This window comes from Eumetopias jubatus, unplaced genomic scaffold (assembly GCF_037043125.1).
Source record: "Eumetopias jubatus isolate StellerSeaLion01/CBP00866 unplaced genomic scaffold, mEumJub1_p1.0 scaffold_4, whole genome shotgun sequence".
Lineage (NCBI taxonomy): Eukaryota > Metazoa > Chordata > Mammalia > Carnivora > Otariidae > Eumetopias > Eumetopias jubatus.
The window spans coordinates 42,200,611-42,219,118 of record NW_028274810.1 but is presented as its reverse complement, the minus strand read 5'-3'; the positions used below and the strand labels follow the sequence as shown (position 1 = coordinate 42,219,118).

At 41.5% G+C, this 18,508-nt stretch overlaps 1 non-coding gene and 1 pseudogene across 1 annotated transcript; both read right to left on the bottom strand.

Annotated features, from left to right (window-relative positions):
• Positions 1 to 6,759: 6,759 nt before the first annotated feature.
• LOC114208328 (transmembrane protein 92 pseudogene) lies at positions 6,760 to 7,264 on the bottom strand (annotated as a pseudogene).
• Positions 7,265 to 14,730: 7,466 nt separating this feature from the next.
• LOC114208527 (U6 spliceosomal RNA) lies at positions 14,731 to 14,834 on the bottom strand. The gene has a single exon (XR_003609038.1). It is a non-coding gene; the product is annotated as a U6 spliceosomal RNA (small nuclear RNA).
• Between the last annotated feature and the right edge of the window lie 3,674 nt (positions 14,835 to 18,508).

Here is an 18,508-nt window from a genome sequence, read left to right as displayed (position 1 = left end):
TTTCTTTATTTAACGAGGCGGGGGGCGGGGAGGGAGAGAATAAGCAGCTAGAGCAGCAGACAGAGAGGGAGAAGCAGACTCCCTGCTGAGCAGAGAGCCTGACTTGCTACTTGATCCCAGGACCCTGGGATTATGATCTGAGCCAAAGGCAGATGCTTAACTGACTGAGCCACCCAGGTGCTCCCTTAGCCAGAAATCTTAATCCAACCATTTAGAAATAAACTCAGGCACTTTTGACATTTTTCTTACACCTTTCAGGTTTTAACTCAGTCAAATATAGGACTTGCAACACCTCCCTCCACAGCTTTTTTTTTTTTTGCCTCTAACATTGCTGCTAAGCTTGGCTTGAGGAGAGGTGTGAATGCCTTTGCAAATAAGTGGGAGATTTCTGTGCCTCAGCCAAATATGTTCAGGTCTTTTTTGCTGTCTCTTGAGAAAGTGCTTGTCTTGCTGAGCCTTCAGTGTCCCCATCCATTCTGGCATCCACAGACTTGTTACCCTTTACCCATCCAGTCCTTCACCTCAGGTCCAATCCCACATCCTTTCATTCTTGGCTGCATGAATTAGTTTTCTGTTGCTATGCAACAAATGACCATAGACCTAATGGTATAAGACAACAGTCACGTGTTCTCTCAAAATTTCTGTAGATCAGAAGTCTGGGCACTATTTAGCTGGGCCCACTGCTCAGTGTCTTACACAGCTGCAATCAAGGGGTTGGGCAGGTTGTGTTCTCACCTGGAGGTTCTGGGGAAGCATCTACTTCTCAGCTCACACTCGCTGTTGGCAGAATTCATTTCCTTGTGGTTATACGACTGAGGTCCTCATTTTCTTGCTAGATGTCAGCCAGGGGCCACTCTCAGCTTCTAGAGAGTGGTCCCTCAGGTGCTTGCCCTGTGGCCCTCTCAAAAGGCCGTCCTCACTGCATGGCTGTTTGCTTGCTCAAGGCCAAGAGAAGACTCTCTTTCATTTCTAATCTCTCCCCATAAGGAAGGGCCTTTAAAGGACTCACCTAGTTAGGTCAGCCCACCCAGCATAATCTCCCACTTGATTAACTCCAAGTCAGCTGATTAGGCACCTTAATTACATCCTCAAACTCCCTTCACCCTTGCCATATAAGATCACCTAATCATAGTAGTAAAATCTCGTCATATTCACACACAGTACTCATACTCAAGGAGAGGAAGCATACGGGGCAGACATAGGGGGTGGGAATCTTGAGACTATCTCAGAAGTCTCAGAATCTTGGGACTCTCAGACTATGCTGTGGGACCCTCAGGGCTCTAGTTCTCTCTGCTGACTTCTGTGTCTCTCTTGGAGTCTGGGGCATGGAATTTTAGATGTTCTGTTGTGTCACCCAGGGACTGAGAGGAACCTCAGGGCTCTTTCCAGCCTTGTCATGCAGTCTGTCATTCCCCTCTGTGGCCACAGGCCTGCAAGGCAGAGGGCTTCTCACAGAGCTCTGTTTCAGATCCTTAGGTTTAGAGGGAGAGCCACTTCCCTTATTTTCCTACAAGTCCTGGCTGAGGTGGGCAGAGAATAGGACTCTCATATCATTTCTAATTCTTTTCTTTTTTTGCCAAATTCTTGCCACCCCCTCCAATCCACAAAACTTTTATTTGCTCTCCTCATTGGCAGATGGGGGAGAGATAGAAGAGAAGACTGGTTAACTACTCTTCCAGGTCTTTTCCTAATGGCAAGACCTCAGCTCCATAAGCTTTAAAGCTAAAAATTAACTTCTTTTGTTCCTATTTGCATATCATCTATGGTCTAGCTTTCAGGTAGCAGAGGCCAGGATTAGTTTACAGAGGGGTGGGAACTACAGGGTAAACAAAAGGATTACAAGGCTATCTCATGGCCCCCCCTTCCCCTATTTATGGGTTAATACTTCATATATAACTGCCACATTAATTTCTAAAACAGTCTCGGTTTTCTAAATCATCCTGAGAATTGGATTAGTTCCATGTGAATTTTTATGCCTCATCTATGTATTCTTTATCTATGAGCATTTTCCCCCTTCTCTGAGCAGGTGGAAACCCCAGAGAAGGGCAAATTGAAACAGTTCTAGAAATTAACAAAATGTTAATTAAGTTTCCCCTTGCTGAGGGAAAAGCTGAACTTGGCAGTGTTTCAGGGAGAATAAAGGACTCATGCTTATACTAATTAAGAGTGTTACTCAAGTGAAATAATTGGAAGGCAATGCAAACCCAAAGCTTAGTAAACATAAAGAATGGTGGTGAGTTGGAATAAAAGTAAATGGGTAGAATGATGTGTCCAAAAAGCCGTTGGTATTTCTCACCAGAATAGTTAGGATAATTTTACACTCAGCTACTAACCACCATTTCCCTCCATCCCCAACCCTCAGTACCCAGGCTCGATTGTCATGTAAACAGTCTGCTAATCTTGTGGCATTAATGCAACTCATGGAAAAATCTCAAAGGAGAATGTAGTGACCTTGGTTGGCCTGTTTCCTTAACCAGATGGGGACATCGTCTGGCTGCTAATTCACCAGGCAGAGCTTTGGGGGGCACTGCTCCTCTCACCTGCCCATTTTCAGTCTTCCTGATTGCTTTCTTCATGTTCTTTCATCTCATTTCCAAAGGAATAGGTTTATCTTGGGCAAAGTCATCTCATCTCCACACAGATCATTTCTGAGTGCTCATTTCCTCCTGATTTTTACTTTACTTTTTTTTTCTTTTGAATTTATCTTTGCTTTGCCTGGATAGTATGACCATTTTGGCGAAGAGCAGATTTTTTTTTTTTTAAGATTTTATTTATTTATTTGAGAGAGAGAATGAGAGAGAGAGCATGAGGGGGGGGAGGGTCAGAGGGAGAAGCAGACTCCCTGCTGAGCAGGGAGCCCGATGCGGGACTCGATCCTGGGACTCCAGGATCATGACCTGAGCCGAAGGCAGTCCCTTCACCAACTGAGCCACCCAGGCACCCGAAGAGCAGATTTTTATCTTTGTATCCCCAGTGTCTAACATGAACAACAGGAACATAGTAGCTGCTCATCTTGTTGATAATATGAGCACATGAATGAAATATTTATCTACTTATCTATCTCCCCATTAGATAGTACCAAACACACTGCCTGGCACATAGTAGGTTCTCAAGCGATGTTTACTGAGTAAATGAATTACAACCAGGGGCTTACTGATGTATCTCAGCATACTGCAAAAGAATAATAAGCTCTGAATAGAATTTGAGAATATACTACCACAGAAGTAGGTAACAAAAGGTTGCCAAGTTGGTCTTCAAACAATTACTGGGAAATGGGGCAAGAGGAATGCAGTGAGGGATAATTTTTAAGAAACTATAGGTGAGTGTTCTTGTGATGCAAACTTTACAGAGTCAAGCACATTTCTGATTTGAAGCAGAGAACAAACACATCATCTCTTTCCTTGAGATGAAATACAAACGCTAAATGCTCTCTTGAAAATCATTATGAAATCCTTTCAACCAAATGGCCTCAGGGAGTTGAAATCGAAGCTGATATCTGAGTCAGACAGTGGAAATAATTTTCATTAGCAGAACTACTTGTGCCACTGCTGATTTGGTAAATACCTCAGAGCACATCCCATTTATTCCCCCAGTGGATGACCTTAATTTGCTTCAGCCAAAATGAACAAAGAAATGATGAAGAACAGAGCCTGTTTCTTTCTCAGTGATATGTTCAGGTTTGAAAATCAGATGAGATGCTGATCTTTTTTTTCTATCTGTGTTTCCCTCAACATTTTCCAAGCTCTTTATTCTTTCCTCCATCTTTGCCCACAGTTTTAAAACACATTTTAATTATCTGGATATAGTCATTTTTCCTGCCATTTTAACCTTATAGAATCTGATTTTCTATTTCTAGATTAACTAAGATGATAATTAAAACAAAACAAAACTAAGGTGATAATTAGTTTGATTCCAGATGTGTCATATTTTTCTTCTTGTTAATCCAGATGTCCAAATTGATAACAACGTATCCAAATTTGAGCTGCATCTCAATTTCTTTGAAGTATTGTTATGTATTGGGAAGACCATAGGTTTCAGGATCAGACATATCTGTTTAACTCCTGACTTTGTTACTTCAAGATGTGTGACCTTGAGTATATTTCTTAATATTTCCTGATTGGAAAAATGTGAAAAAAAAAAAACCAACTACATCATAGGAATTGCTTGAGATTTAATTAAATTAAAAGACCTCCTTAGTAAATGATATTTTTTTTTCCCCAAGCAAACACTTCAACTAACATTGGAGTTTAATGTTGATTCTCTAATCTTACTTTTAAAGAGCCTTGCTAATGACTAGATTTAGCATCAGTAAATGCAGCAATAATTAGCAATAAGAAATTAAGATTTTGTGACACTTAAAAATGATATTTTGGTGATATAGGTCTATTCTCTGCAAATTGAATAGTTGAAAAGAAAGTGATAATCCATATTTAATACAATATTTTATTTTACTAATGAGGAAAGTGTAATTGAACAAGAAGTTGATCGACTTGGCGAAGATCACACAGTTAAGTCTGATTAGATTAATGGATTCCCAGTTAAGGGTTAATATACTACATCCAGTGATTTCTCACTACTGTCCTCCTTCCTTCATATCATCTCCATCCTACTTCAGAACCTCACTACTTCTCACCAAAACTAGATCAAGAACATCTTACTTGGCATATCTGTCTCCAGGTTGCTCTTCTCTCCAACCCATCCTCCAAAATTGGTATGGTCAGATTAATCAGATTGTTACATTATCCTGCTGAGATACCTCTACTGGTTCTCCATTTTCTATTAAGTCATTTCCAAACTCTTTAGCCTGGCACTCAGTGTCCTTCACAATATGGCCTCATGTTCATACATTTATTTGACAAGTGGTATTGAGTGCCTACTATAAGCCAGGTCTAGGTTCTGGGAATATAACAGTGAACTAAACATAATCTCTGCCCTCACAGAGTTTATATTCTAGTTCAGTGGTTCTCAAAGTATAGCAGGGGATCTGGAGGAGCTCTGAGACCCACTCAGGGTATCTGCAAAGTGAAAATTACTTTCATGATGATACCAAGACATTATTTATCATTTTGACTCCCATTTTTTTTTATGTGTATGCAGGGAAGTTTTCCAGGGCTACCTGATATGTGCTATTATAGCAGATTGAATGTAGAAGCAGATGTGGTAATCTAGCTGTCTTTTATAGGTCAGAAATTAAGGAGGATTGCAAAAATATAAAGCAATGCTACTCTTTTAATGATTTTGTTTGAAAACACTTTTTCCATAAAAATATTATTTACATTAACATGTAATGGGTTTATTTTTGTTATTTTAAAATGCATTAATATTTTAAAATTTATTAATTTAAATTCTTTTGTTTTTTCAAAAACAGCTTTATTGAAATATAACTGTTATATAAAATACTTATATGTTTAGTGTATATAATTTGATGAATTTGGATATATGCACATATCCATGAAACCATTGCCATAGTCAAGGTAATAAAAACATATTCATCACCTCCAAAAGTTTCCTCCTGTCCCCCTTCCCCTGTTTTTGTGGTAAGAACAATTAACATGAAATCTATTCTCTTTACAAAAGTTTTAAGTGCAGCAATATAGTGTTCTTAACTACAGGCATTATGTTGTTACAGCAGATCTCTAGAAATTATTCATCTTGTGTAACTAAAACTTACTACCATTTTTAATATAGCAGGTATTTATAGATGTATCCTATATAAACTAAAGCTCTTTGGGGCCCTTAGTAATTTTTAAAAAAGATTTATTTATTTATTTGAGAGAGAGAGAGAGAGAGAGAGAGCTGGCTGGGGGAGGGGCAGGGGAAGAGAAAGAGAATCTCAAGTAGAGTCGCTGTTGAGCATGAAGCCCTATGCAGGGCTCAATCTCATGACCCATGAGATTATGACTTGAGCCACAATCAAGAGTCAGATGCTTAACTGACTGAGCCACCCAGGCACCCCAGCCCTTAGTAATTTTTAAGAATGTAAAGTGGTCCTGAGACCAAAATATTTCAGATTTGAAATTCTAGTTATTCTAAAAATAAGCAAATAACATAGAGCCAGTATAATAGAACGTCAGATAATAACAAAGGTCGTGAAAAAAAAAATGCTGCTGGGAAAGGAAATAGATCAATTGGATGATCAGTAAGGATCACGATCTATGACCTGTGCTCTGGTTAAACTGAATCACCTAACCTTCCCTGAACACAGTCCATGCTTTTCTACTTCCATGCTTTGTAGTGCTGTTTCTTCTACCTGTTTTGTCTTCCTTCCCATTTTCATTTTTTTTTTTTTTGACAATCAGTTAAAATTTAGTGAGGACACGTGTGTGGAGGGGTACAACGGGGTCTTCTCTATTCAGGTAGACCTCAGAGCCCATGCAGTCCAATCTCCCACGGAACAAGAGTGCTCTCTAGAATATCTCAGAGCTGGCTGTCCAGTCAAGATGTGTATACCCCACAGAAACAGGGTTCTCAGAGTAGCCCATTCCACCGTCAGGCACCTCAGGTGTTCACATGTCCCTCCTGGCAGCCTCTGACATGGGATGGGGTGGGGGTGGGAGGACGCTGACCCTCCAGACCAACTCTCGGGACGAGAGCAACTGAAGTGGAACCGGGACAGGAAAAGCAATAAGTTAAAACCAAGAACAGCCCAAGACATGGCAGGATGGGTGGAGGCATCACAGGGGTCCCAAGAGTCTCTGGCTTAATGGAGGCGGCGTTAGAGAGGAGGGGCTGACACTGCAGTTGCAGGCAGGCAGGGGCTCAGAAGGCTGGGTTGTCGATGCCCCTGGGTTGTTGGTGCACCCCAGCATATTCTTCAGGACTGAAGCTGTAGGGAGGGGGTGGTTCCATGGGGGGCAGGACAGGCTTCAGAATAATCTCGCTGTAGGGGGGCGGGGGCTCAGAGGTGGGCATCCTGACCCTCTCTCGGGGGGCAATGGAGGGTGGCTCCGGGGGCCCCTGGTGATCCACTGGGGGGCCCTGCTCCTGTTCTCCACAGCTGCGACAGAACTGCTTAGCCAGGCAGCAGACACACAAAAGGGGCAGAATGATGAGGAAGGTGATGACGAAGATCCTCAGGGGACTGGAGAATAGCTCATATTCTTAGCAGCAGTTGTCACCACAGCATTTGAATCCTTTGGGGCAGGTGAAGAAGAGTCCACATTTGGCTGCAGCCTGTTGGGGGCTGGCCAGCAGGCCGAGCAGCAAGGTGGGTACGAGGCCGGGGACCCAGGTGTCGGACATCCTGGCACGGGGGCCAAGGAGCTTCCGTGTATAGGGGGAGGAGGGCCCCATTTTCATTTCTTAAATATCAGTTCTTTCAGGGCACAACTGAGATGTCCCCTGAGCCATGATTCCTTCTCTCATTTTCTTCTAACGGAAGTGATTTATATTTATCTCCCTTTTATTGTTCCTAGCCTCAATGATAATATTTTGATCTTATAACACTCATAATTTTATGCTTTGTACAAATTTTTAGTTATGTGTGTACCACTCATACCCTTGTCAAGTTTATGCAACTTCTTAAAGTTGGGGACTGTTTCTTTCTTTTTTTTTAAAGATTTTATTTATTTATTAGAGATCAAGCGAGAGAGAAACAGCATGAGAGGGGAGAGAGTCAGAGGGAGAAGCAGGCTCCCCACTGAGCTGGGAGCCCAATGTGGGACTCGATCCCAGTACTCCGGGACCATGACCTGAGCCGAAGGCAGTCGCTTAACCAACTGAGCCACGCAGGCGCCCCTTTTTTTAAAAAAATTATTTATTTATTTGAGAGAGAGAGCATGAGCGGGGGTAGGGGCAGAGGGAGAGGGAGAAGAAGACTCCCTGCTGAGCAGGGAGCCCGATGCGGAACTCGATCCCAGGACCCTGAGATCATGACCTGAGCCAAGGCAGATGCTTAACCGACTGAGCCATCCAGGCGCCTGGGACTGTTTCTTATTTACCTGAGTACAAACCTTCTTTGAACCAGTGAGGCTTAGGTTCAGAAATAACAGAAAACCTCTAAATAATAGTGGTTTCATCAAGATGGAAGTGTATTGTTTCTCATGTAAGTCAGGCAGTGAACAGTTCAGGGCTCGAGTAGTGAGTCTTGGTATAAAAGTCTTTAGGGCTGGTAACTCCTTCCAGCTTACTGCTCTAGTATCCTAAGATTGTGGTCCTCAGCCTCTAGATAGCAGCATCATTGTTTCAGTAGGAAGAAAGGAGAGATAGACAAAGATAAGGGGGCTAACAATATGTATCAGCTCTCTGTTAAGGAAGGTTCCTGGGAAGCTGCTAAGGTGACTCTTCTATTTATACCCCATTGGTAGAGCTTAGTCACATGTGCATACCTAACTGCAGAGGAGGCTGGGGAATGTAGTTTTTTTTTTTTTAAGTTTATTTATGAGAGAGAGAGAGAGAGAGAGAGAGAGAGGGCTCCAGAACGTGTGTGTGCATGTGCATGTGTTGGGGGAGGGGCAGAGGGAGAGAGAGAATCTCAAGAAGACTCCCTGCTGAGCGTGGAGCCCAAGGCAAGGCTTGATCTCATGACTCTGAGATCATGACCTGAGTCAGTTGCTCAACCTACTGAGCCACCCAGGTGTCCCAAGGCTGGGAAATCTAGTCTTCATTTTTAGTGGTCTTGTGCTCAGCTGTGGACAAAGGGGAGAAAAAATATTGGGGGACAACTCTCAGTGTCTCTTACACTCACTTCTCAAAGTGTCTACCATAGGTGCTAATTCCAGTTAAAGGCTTAATATTAACTAGCAGGTAGGTAATACCGAGCTTCAATTTCAGAATTATTTGTTGGAGAATGAATACAGGGGGACTTTTACTCATTATAATTTGCTTGTTTTCTTTAAAGGAGGTATTAGAAGTGATTAAGGAACTCTACAATCTATCTTTTCAAACTGAATTATGACAGTGTTCATCAGTTGCTCAATTGCTACCATTAGGCCAGGAAACCTTTTGTAGAACTCCCACTTTGCTGTTATCACCATTTCACCTTCTGCTTACCCTTCCCAATAGTGATAAAGACTTCATTCAACCCTTTCTTGCCAGAAGTGTCCCCAACCTTTCCTGTGTCACGTGATACCCTGGCCTCAGGTTTTCCCTATAGACTTATCACCCAGGAAAAATACCTCCTAGAGGGCACCTGGGTGGCTCAGTCGGTTAAGCATCTGTCTTTGGCTCAGGTCATCCTGGGATTGAGTCCCATACTAGGTTCCCTGCTCAGTGGGGAATCTTCTTCTCCATCTATCCCTCCCCCCTGCTTGTGATCTCTCTCTTTCTCTCTTGGGTAAATAAATAAAATCTTTAAAAAAAAAAAAAAGAAAAAAATACCTCCTAGAAAAAACCCTGGTGTCTTGCTCAAATTATTAGGCTTAGTATGCATATTTTTCCACATAAAAGTGGATAAAAGAACATTTATAACTTCAAAGTACTAAAAATATTGGAGCATTGAACCTATGCTCTGTATTTGTTTTCCAATTTCTTCTCACTGCATGCATATTTTTGCAAATAATGGAAACTTTAAGTTTTGAGCATGGATCTTTATTTATACAAAATGTTTCACTAGGATCTATAGAAGCATCCTCTGACCACCTCTACCCTCTCTTCCACACCTTTGCACGCACAATATCTACATCTGGTTTTTAGCACTTCCAGGAAGCAATCACTCCTTCACAAAGAAAAGTCTTGAGATTTCTACACCATTGGAGTTGTACTTAAAATGGTCCATCTGGTCTATAGTAATTGTCTGTAAATATAGAAACTTGCAGTTTTAGGATTAACCCAGAGGTTAATTCTTTGAAAAAGTTGAAATAAAAAAAGAGAACTTGTTAGAGATGGCATTTACTGTGCTTGTTGTTAATTTTTTTCTTTTTTTTTTTAAAGATTTTATTTATTTATTTTGACAGAGAGTGAGAGCACAAGCAGGGGTAGGGGCAGAGGCAGAGGGAGAAGCAGGCTTCCCGCTGAGCAAGGAGCCCGATGTGGAACTTGATCCCAGGACCCTGGGATCATGACTTGAGCTGAAGGCAGACACTTAACTGACTGAGCCACCCAGGTGTCCCTTAGTTTTTCATTTGTACATGTCTTATTCTCTTTAGACTATATACTTCTTGAGGACTATGCTGAAAAAGTGTCTGAAACAGCAGTTATAAAGTGAAACAGAGTTGCCATTAGCTGACAAAAATTAAGACGATGATGATGAAATGGAATTTGTTTTACCATGGAATGAAATTTTCACAAAAAAAATGAACACTATAGAGGACGTGTTCATCATCTATCCATTTATCTCACAAATACTTATTGAGGGCCAACCACAGTGCCCAGCACTATGGTAGATACTAGGAAACAGTAGAGAGCAATATTGATATAGTCTCTGTCCTTGTGGTATGTACAGCCTAGAAGAGAAAGACAAAGAAATAAATGTAAAATATGATGAATTCTTGTCATAGAAGCACAGATTGGGAGTACTCAAGGTGAGGGGGCATTTAACCTGGTTGTAGTCTTTATGGAGTTTTTACATACAAATAACTTATATTCTTCTCATTTATAGGTGAGGAATTAGTCTCAGAAATTAGCAAGACCCAGGGCACCTGGGTGGCTCAGTCGGTTAAGCGTTTGCCTTCAGCTTGGGTCATGATCCCAGGGTCCTGGGATCAAGCCCTGCATTGGGCTCCTTGCTCGGCTCTTCTCCCTCTCCTTCTGCCTACCACTCCCCCTGCTTGTGCTCTCTCTCTCTCTGTCAAAGAAATAAATAAAATCTTTAAAAAAATATAGCAAGACCCAATATCCTGTAGGCTCAGACCTGGGCTTGTGACTCTAAACCCAGTGTTCTCATCACTGTCCCACACAGTAGCTAGAGTGCCAAGGGGTATGACATCTGTGGCTGTGCTGTGTCTGCTCCCAGTCTTTTTGCCCTCACCCCAAGCTTATAGCCCCCATTGGCATCAATTAATCATTGGCATCCATCGCAGCTGCCTGGAATCCATGTGGTGTTCTGGCCAGCATGGCCCTAAGTGCTCTTTAACTAGGGCTGGTAATCTAGTGTTCATTCTGGGAGCAGCCCCTGCAATTAGGAAAGGGGCCAGGGGATCTTTCAAGCAGACAGAAACTAAAGAAACTCAGCCAAAAAGCCTTATTAGGATGAGCTATCATGCAGCAGTATGCTCAGTGGTCTGTTTTCCTGTCCTATTAAGTAGAAGTCAGTTGCTTCAAAGAGAAAACAACATTGAAGTGTCCAAGTTCATTTTATTTTATGTTTAGTACTATTGAGTTGGACAGAATAATGAACACTGCTCTTGCGCATTTTCCTTTATCATTTTGAATACTCAACTGAATACCCAACATTCCCTGATTCTTCCAGAAAAACTTCTTTCTTATGAATTGTTGAAGCTCTCAGAAATTTCCAAGAGTCTCTCAGGGAGTAGTGTGCTCTATTAAAAACCTGGTAAAATTGAGGAGGTAGTGATAATTATTTCCTTGATTTGTGGTATAGTAGAAAGACCATGGACTTGGGGATCAACCTGAATTAGCTCTTTCACTTTCTAGTTGTGTCAATTTGGGAGAGTTTCTGGACATCCTTGTGCCTCAGTTTCTTCAAAGGATGGTTGTGAGGATTAGAAGAAAGATATGTAATGTAGCTAGTACAGTGTCTGGAATATAATTGATCCAATAAATGGGAAATATGATGGTTAATCCCCCCCCTTTTTTCCCCTGAGAACTCAGTGCAAATTCTAGTATCTCTCTAAACCTGACTTTTCTGGCAATGCTAGCTCCTCAGGACCTTTTCCTTTATTATAAATTTATTTCCTTTTTATTTATTGAGGTATAATTTTCCTAGAATTATATTGTTTCAGGTATACAACATAGTAATTCAACATTTGTATGTATTGCAAAATAGTCACCACAATGTAAGTGAAATAATGTGGTATTTGTCTCTCTCTGTCTTATTTCACTTAGCATAATACCCTCAAAGTCAATCCAGGTTGTTGCAAATGGTAAGATTTTAAGATTTTATTCTTTTTTTATGGTTGAGTAACATTCCATCGTGTGTGTGTGTGTGTGTGTGTGTGCATATATATATATATATATCTTTATTCATCCATCAATGGACACTTAAGTTGTTTCCATATCTTGGCTATCATAAATAATGCTGCAGTGAACAAGGGGTGCATATGTCTTTTTGAATTAGTGTTTTCATTTTCCTCAGATACCCAGAAATAGAATTGCCAAATTGTATGGTAGTTCTATTTTTAATTTTTTGAGGAAACTATATTGTTTTCCATAGTGGTTGCACCAAATTACATTCTCACCATCAGTGCACAAGAGTTCCCTTTTCTCCACATCCTCACCAACACTTGTTATTTCTTGTCTTTTTGATAATAGTCATTCTGACAGGTATGAGGTGATATCTCATTGTGGTTTTGATTTGTATTTCCCTGATGAGTAGTGGTGTTGAGCATATTTTCATGTGCCTGTTGGCCACCTGTATATCTTCTTTGGAAAAATGTATAGTCAGATCTCCTACCCATTTTAAATTGGATTTTTTTGTTGTTATTTAGTTATATGAGTTCTTTATAGATTTTTGGATATTATCTCCTTATCAGGTACAGATATATGATCAGCAAATATCTTTCATCCAGTAGGTTTCCTTCTTGTGATGGTTTCCTTTGCTTTGCAAAAGCTTAGTTTGATGTAGTCCCACTATTTATTTTTTCTTGTATTTTTCTTGTCTTTGGAGTCAGATCAAGCCCCAAAAACCCAAAACATTGCTAAGATTGATGTCAAGTAACTTACAGCCTAAAGCATCTAAGATGTCCTGGTATGTAAGCAGTGCCTGGTGTTGGGGACTTTGGGGATTATAGTATGCAAAAGTCAAAGCAGACAGTCATGCACAGTAGATCCTCTGCTATCTACATTCCCACTTCCTTTGTAGGAGACTTAGGGAATTAGCCCAGTCATTGAAGGTTTATAGGGTCCAAAACTGTAGTGGTGGGGTTAGATACAGACAGTGTAGATGATTGTAAAACATCAGTGAACATGTGGATCTTAGGACAATACTTCTTAAACTCTCTGTACCCTCTGTCTCAAAATCATCTGGAGGACTTACAATAAATACAGATAACTAGAAAATCTGGGGAATGGATCCTGGGGATATCCATTTTAAATAGGATACCGAGAGGATCTTGTATACTTTAAGGTGAAAGAAGAGTGGATAATTCATATTAGATGCCAGGTTGAGAGCCATATCAGAGTCCTGATACGAAGGATCACTGACCCTGTGAAGAAGTTACCTTTTCCTCACTCATTGAAGAGTGGTTTACAGAAAGCTGGTTATGTGAAAAAGAAATCTGGGACGAGGCTTTTGTCCTGGCAGTAGGATTGCAAGATCTCTGTATGGAAAGAGAGTTGAGGTTTCTGGAATAAGAATCAAGGCAAAAAGAATTCCAAGGACAAGAAATGAAGCAGAGAGACTAGGGATTGGGCAAGATATGACAGAGGATTTTTAACAGGGTTGCCTGTTTACCTCCCACTCTCCCCAACTAGGCTGTGGTCTCCCTGAGGGTGGCATTCATAACTTCTTTATCTACATTTCTTTTGTACTTAATATAGGCCTTAGCACAAAGTAGGTGATTCTGCTTTGAACGTAAGATAGACATTAAATGACTCACTTCAGTCAAACTCAGCAAACATTAGTTGGGTATCTACTCTGTGCAATGGCTTAACAACATGGTGGTGTTGTATAAAGTCCTTGTATAAAATATAGTCCTTGCTCTGGAGGAGACCAAGAGGTAAAAAAAAGAATGACCCAATTACAACGTTATAGGAGATGTTGAAGGGGAAATTATCTCGGGAATTGAGAGGAGAGAATCTTTCCCTGGGACGTAACAACTGGCCAGGATGTGTTCTACAGTAAAGGGCTTTCCAAGTGGAGAAAACAACCAGAACAGAGGTAGGAAGGAATGAAAATGAAGGTATCTTGGGAGGTGGTGTCTGGTCTCTAGTGGGTGAGAGCACAGCGCAGATCATGGGTAGTGGGTTCTGGACCTTGTGGATCATACTAACAAGACAAGGTTTATTCTGGAAACATTTGGATTTGTCAAAGTGTTTTAAGGGGTGGAATCATACAATTCAACTTCTGTTTAGAAGCTGAATGTGGACTGCATGGTCTGGAGGAGGCAGAGAGGCTAGAACAATCTGGGCAGGGCAGCAGAGTGAGCAAAAGTTTAATTAAATGAATTACTGCTGAGGTACTAATAGTAAATAATGGTTTAAGACAGGTACCCTCTGAGTGAGCAGTTTGCCTTTGAATAGGCTCAACACACCGGAGGAGCTGTGAATACTACAATAGATTTACCAGGTTCTAGGAGGGCACTTTTGGTTGTCTGTTATTTATTCTCCCCACTCCACAGCTGGTTCTTGCTAGCTGACCTGCCCTGAAAATGAAATGCAGTGCTATGATCTGGAGGAGAATTCACAGGCTCCAGGGGACAGGTTGCTTTGTGATTTTTAACAATTGACCAGCATGAGCTCTTTCTCTTTACCTTGAAGAGTTCCTCCTCATGTCAAAGCCACTACAAATGAACATTATCTGTCAGGTCTCAAACCACACTGAGTTTTGAGAACAGAGCCAGCAACTTGTCTTTTCCTGAAATGGTATTTGGTCTCAGGACCAGGATTTACAAGCCCAATTGCTGTTATTATATGGATTCTTATTTTTTTTTTTAATATGGAACGCTTCAAAAAATAAATATGGAACACTTCACAAATTTGCGTGTCATCCTTCTGCAGAGACCATGCTAATCTCTGTGTCGTTCCAATTTTAGTATATGTGCTGCTGAAGTGAGCACTGGGTTCTTTTTACCAAGTTGTAGTGTCACATTTTCTCAGCTCTGAGAAAAGTTCTTGTTTGGGGGTCAGTAAATGTGTTAGAAAGTTGTGTGAGTTAAAACAAACTTAAAAAGTTATTAAAATTGTTCTCTTTTTCCATTCTTTCATTCTTTCCTATCTACCCCTTCCTCACGAACCCAACAAACATACTCTCTCTGCAAATAAACTCTGTGTTTAGAGAATAACAGAAATAACACATCATATGGTCTGATTTTGCCTGGATTGTGTAGTATTGACATACGAGAAGGAAGGTTGGATCAAAAATAAAAACACCTGGGTTATGTTTCTTTCAATGGCATTAACTAGATGTGTAACCTGGGGCAGTTTACTTCACTTTTCCCAGCCTTAACTGCTATAATATGAAGGAGATGGATTATATTCTATCTCTATAGTTCCTTCTAATTCTAAGAATTGGGGATTCTATAAGCTACACTGGAGTGATGACGTATTTTTTCATGTGAGTGGGAACATCTTGAGTGGTGCTTTGAAAAAGTTGATTCACTTGTGGAATGCGCATTTTTTTTAAGATTATTTATTTATTTGACAGAGAGAGACACAGCGAGAGAGGGAACGCAAGCAGGGGGAGTGGGAGAGGGAGAAGCAGGCTTCCCGCTGAGCAGGGAGCCTGATGTGGGGCTCGATCCCAGGACCCTGAGATCATGACCTGAGCAGAAGGCAGATGCTTAACAACTGAGCCGCCCAGGCGCCCCTGGAATGTGCATTTGTCAATTGCTTCTTTGGTATCTGTTTTTTCATTTCTACAACAGCCCTCCTTTTTTTCCTTTAGGGATATGTTTTACTTTGGTTAGCTATGCAGCCAGCATGGAATGGACACCATTTCTGACTCCAGAGGTGGATCCTGACTGGCTTAAACCAACAAGTGGGTACCATTCCCTGGGTGATGTGGTTCCAGGATGAGCAACTAACCAAATTCAGAGGGGCAAAAATTCTTTTCAATGGGGGCTCCCAGGAAGGAGCTTCCTTTGTCTTCTGTGAGAGGTGGTGAAGAGCTTTTCCTCTGCTGGTGTTGTGGGAGAAGTGAGATCTGGAATTACTGCTGCCGTGAGAGAAGCTGAGCAGAGCCCAGAGAATCCCAAAAGAGTCAGAGCCTGGTGACTCTGTGAAGTTCTGGGTCAAACCATGCCTGCAACAGCATAGGACCTTTAAAAAGCTTGTGAGCCAATGAAGTCATGAAGTTTAAGACAGTTCAACTTGGTTTCTCTGTTGCCATCAACTCAAAGATTCGTAATTTGTTTCCTTAAGTGAAACTTAAGATTTCACTAAATATATTTCTGAATACTATTTTTTTACCCCCTGAAATAAAGAAAAAAAATGCTTATTTCTGCATTTTTTTACAGGCAGCTCCTAAATCATCAAATGCAAAATGTTGAAAACAACAAAAATTTAAGAGTCAATGCGAGGTACATAGAAATAGCTTTATAAATGCTTATTGAATGAATGAAAGTGAGAATAAATTAGAGGAAAGATAGTATTTCCTGGGTACAAGGGAAAGGGTAGGTAGGAAAGTAGTTAGAAGGTTTTTTGGGGAAGGTATATGGGATGATCATAAAACCTAAACAGCTGGAATTTTCCATTTTCTTCTCTCCTGAGATGTTGCCTAATGTGTTTTTTTCCTTTCATGTTAGAATTCAGGGAGAAAGAAGGACCTCGGGTCGGACCTGGGGAGTGGCTTGGGCTGCAGGGGACACCAGGCCAAGGGCCCCCACAGCTGTGGTAGCTTGTGGGGGAGGGAAAGTGATGCCCGTGGTCTTCCCAGATGAGTTGGAGAACAGTAGTTCCAAAGAACTGCTGGTTTATATTTTAGCTCTTGCCAAAGGGTTATGAAAATAGTGAAGGATGCTTAGACTACTTAATATTCAAATTGCTGTCTGGTTAATCATATTTAGAAGACTGAATTTCTGGGGGCGCCTGGGTGGCTCAGCCGTTAAGCGTCTGCCTTCGGCTCAGGTCATGATCCCGGGGTCCTGGGATCGAGCCCCGCATCGGGCTCCCTGCTCCGCGGGAAGCCTGCTTCTCCCTCTCACAGTCCTCTGCTTGTGTTCCCTCTCTCGCTGTGTCTCTCTCTGTCAAATAAATAGAATCTTAAAAAAAAAAAAAAAAAAAAGAAGACTGAATTTCTGGATATCTCCTTCACTCCTTATCTACTGACCTTTAAAACATGATAGTGCCTGGAAGCCTGGGTGGCTCAGTGGGTTAAGCCACTGACTCTTGATTTCAGCTCAGATCATGATTTCAGGGTGTGAGATCCAGCCCTTCTTGCTGGGTGTAGAGCCTGCTTAAGATTCTCTACACCTTCCCCTACCCCCTCCTCCTCCCTAAAATAAATAAATCTTAAAAAAAACCCATAATGCAAACCTATAACCCTGGGAATCATCTATGAACCTTTAAATTACAGTGATTAATAGCATTTGAAACTTCCTCGGGGAATAAACAATGGCACCAGCAAAAAAAAAAAATTCTGTTTCAGTTCAATCTATTGATTAATCTAACAGGTGTTTTATGAGCACTTAAAAAGGTGTCTAGTTAGCAGGGAAGACTGATAAATCAGTACTAATCACAAAGTTGATGAGTATTATAGGAGAGGAAATATAGGGATTATAACAGAGCAAGGGCTCTAACCTAGAGGAGGGTAAGGAAAGCCTCTTCAAGGAAATGATATTTAAGCAGAGATCAGAGCAGGTGCCAGTCAGATGAAGATGGGGAGAGAAAGAAGAAGAGTGTTGCCTCAGTGAGCCAACGGCTACAGGGATGGAGGCACCTGTGAGGACCTATGGGAAGTTCAGAATGGATGCAGGGAAGAGGCAAATGGTGAGATAAAGCCACAGAGGCCAGATTTTGTGAGTCTCTAGGGGCCAGGTGAAGGAGTTTGGGCTTTAATTAAAAGGGAGTGGGAGGCTGCTGCAGGGTTTAAGCAGGAGAGCAACAGGGTCAGATTAGCATTGAACTTGGACCACATCTGGCACAGGGGCATGAGACCCCCTCCCTCCAGTTCTGTTCCTTTTTGCGTCTGCACTATCACCTCCGCATCCTCACTAACTACTGCCTCTTTCCTTTTAAAACACTGGAAACAAGTATGAAGTGGGCACTGTTTGTTTCTAGAACTGGTTACATCACTACTTTTGTAGCAATTTGTTTTTCCCAGTAAATCAAATCTTCTCTCTCTTAATTATAGTTTGGGTTTTCAGTAGCTCTGACTTCTTGTAAAGCAGCACTGGTTTTCAGCTCTTAATCCCATCAGGCAGGCATGGGTTCGATAGTCTTGTCTGGGACTGGCTTGTACTTGGCAAGCAGCTGCCGGTGAGGCTCATGCCGTGGCTCGTTTTTCGGGTGTTCTTTTTTGCAGCCAGAACACAGTGCCACCTGGCTCTTCTCTCAGCTATGTGAAGCTGCCTATTCCTGCAGATACCGCTCTGTCCTCTCTCCTTCAGTGGCTCTCCTCCTGGGAATCAAATTAGCCTCCAAAGGTATGAGTAAGTCTTTAGTCCCTTCTTGCAGCTGTTGTGTCCACCCCAGGGCAAGTGCATTACATTGCTTGCTTGCTTTTAAAGTGTTGAGCCTTCTTTCTTGGTCTGTTTGTAAATTCATAGAGCCTCTTATTGCTTCTAGAGCTTTG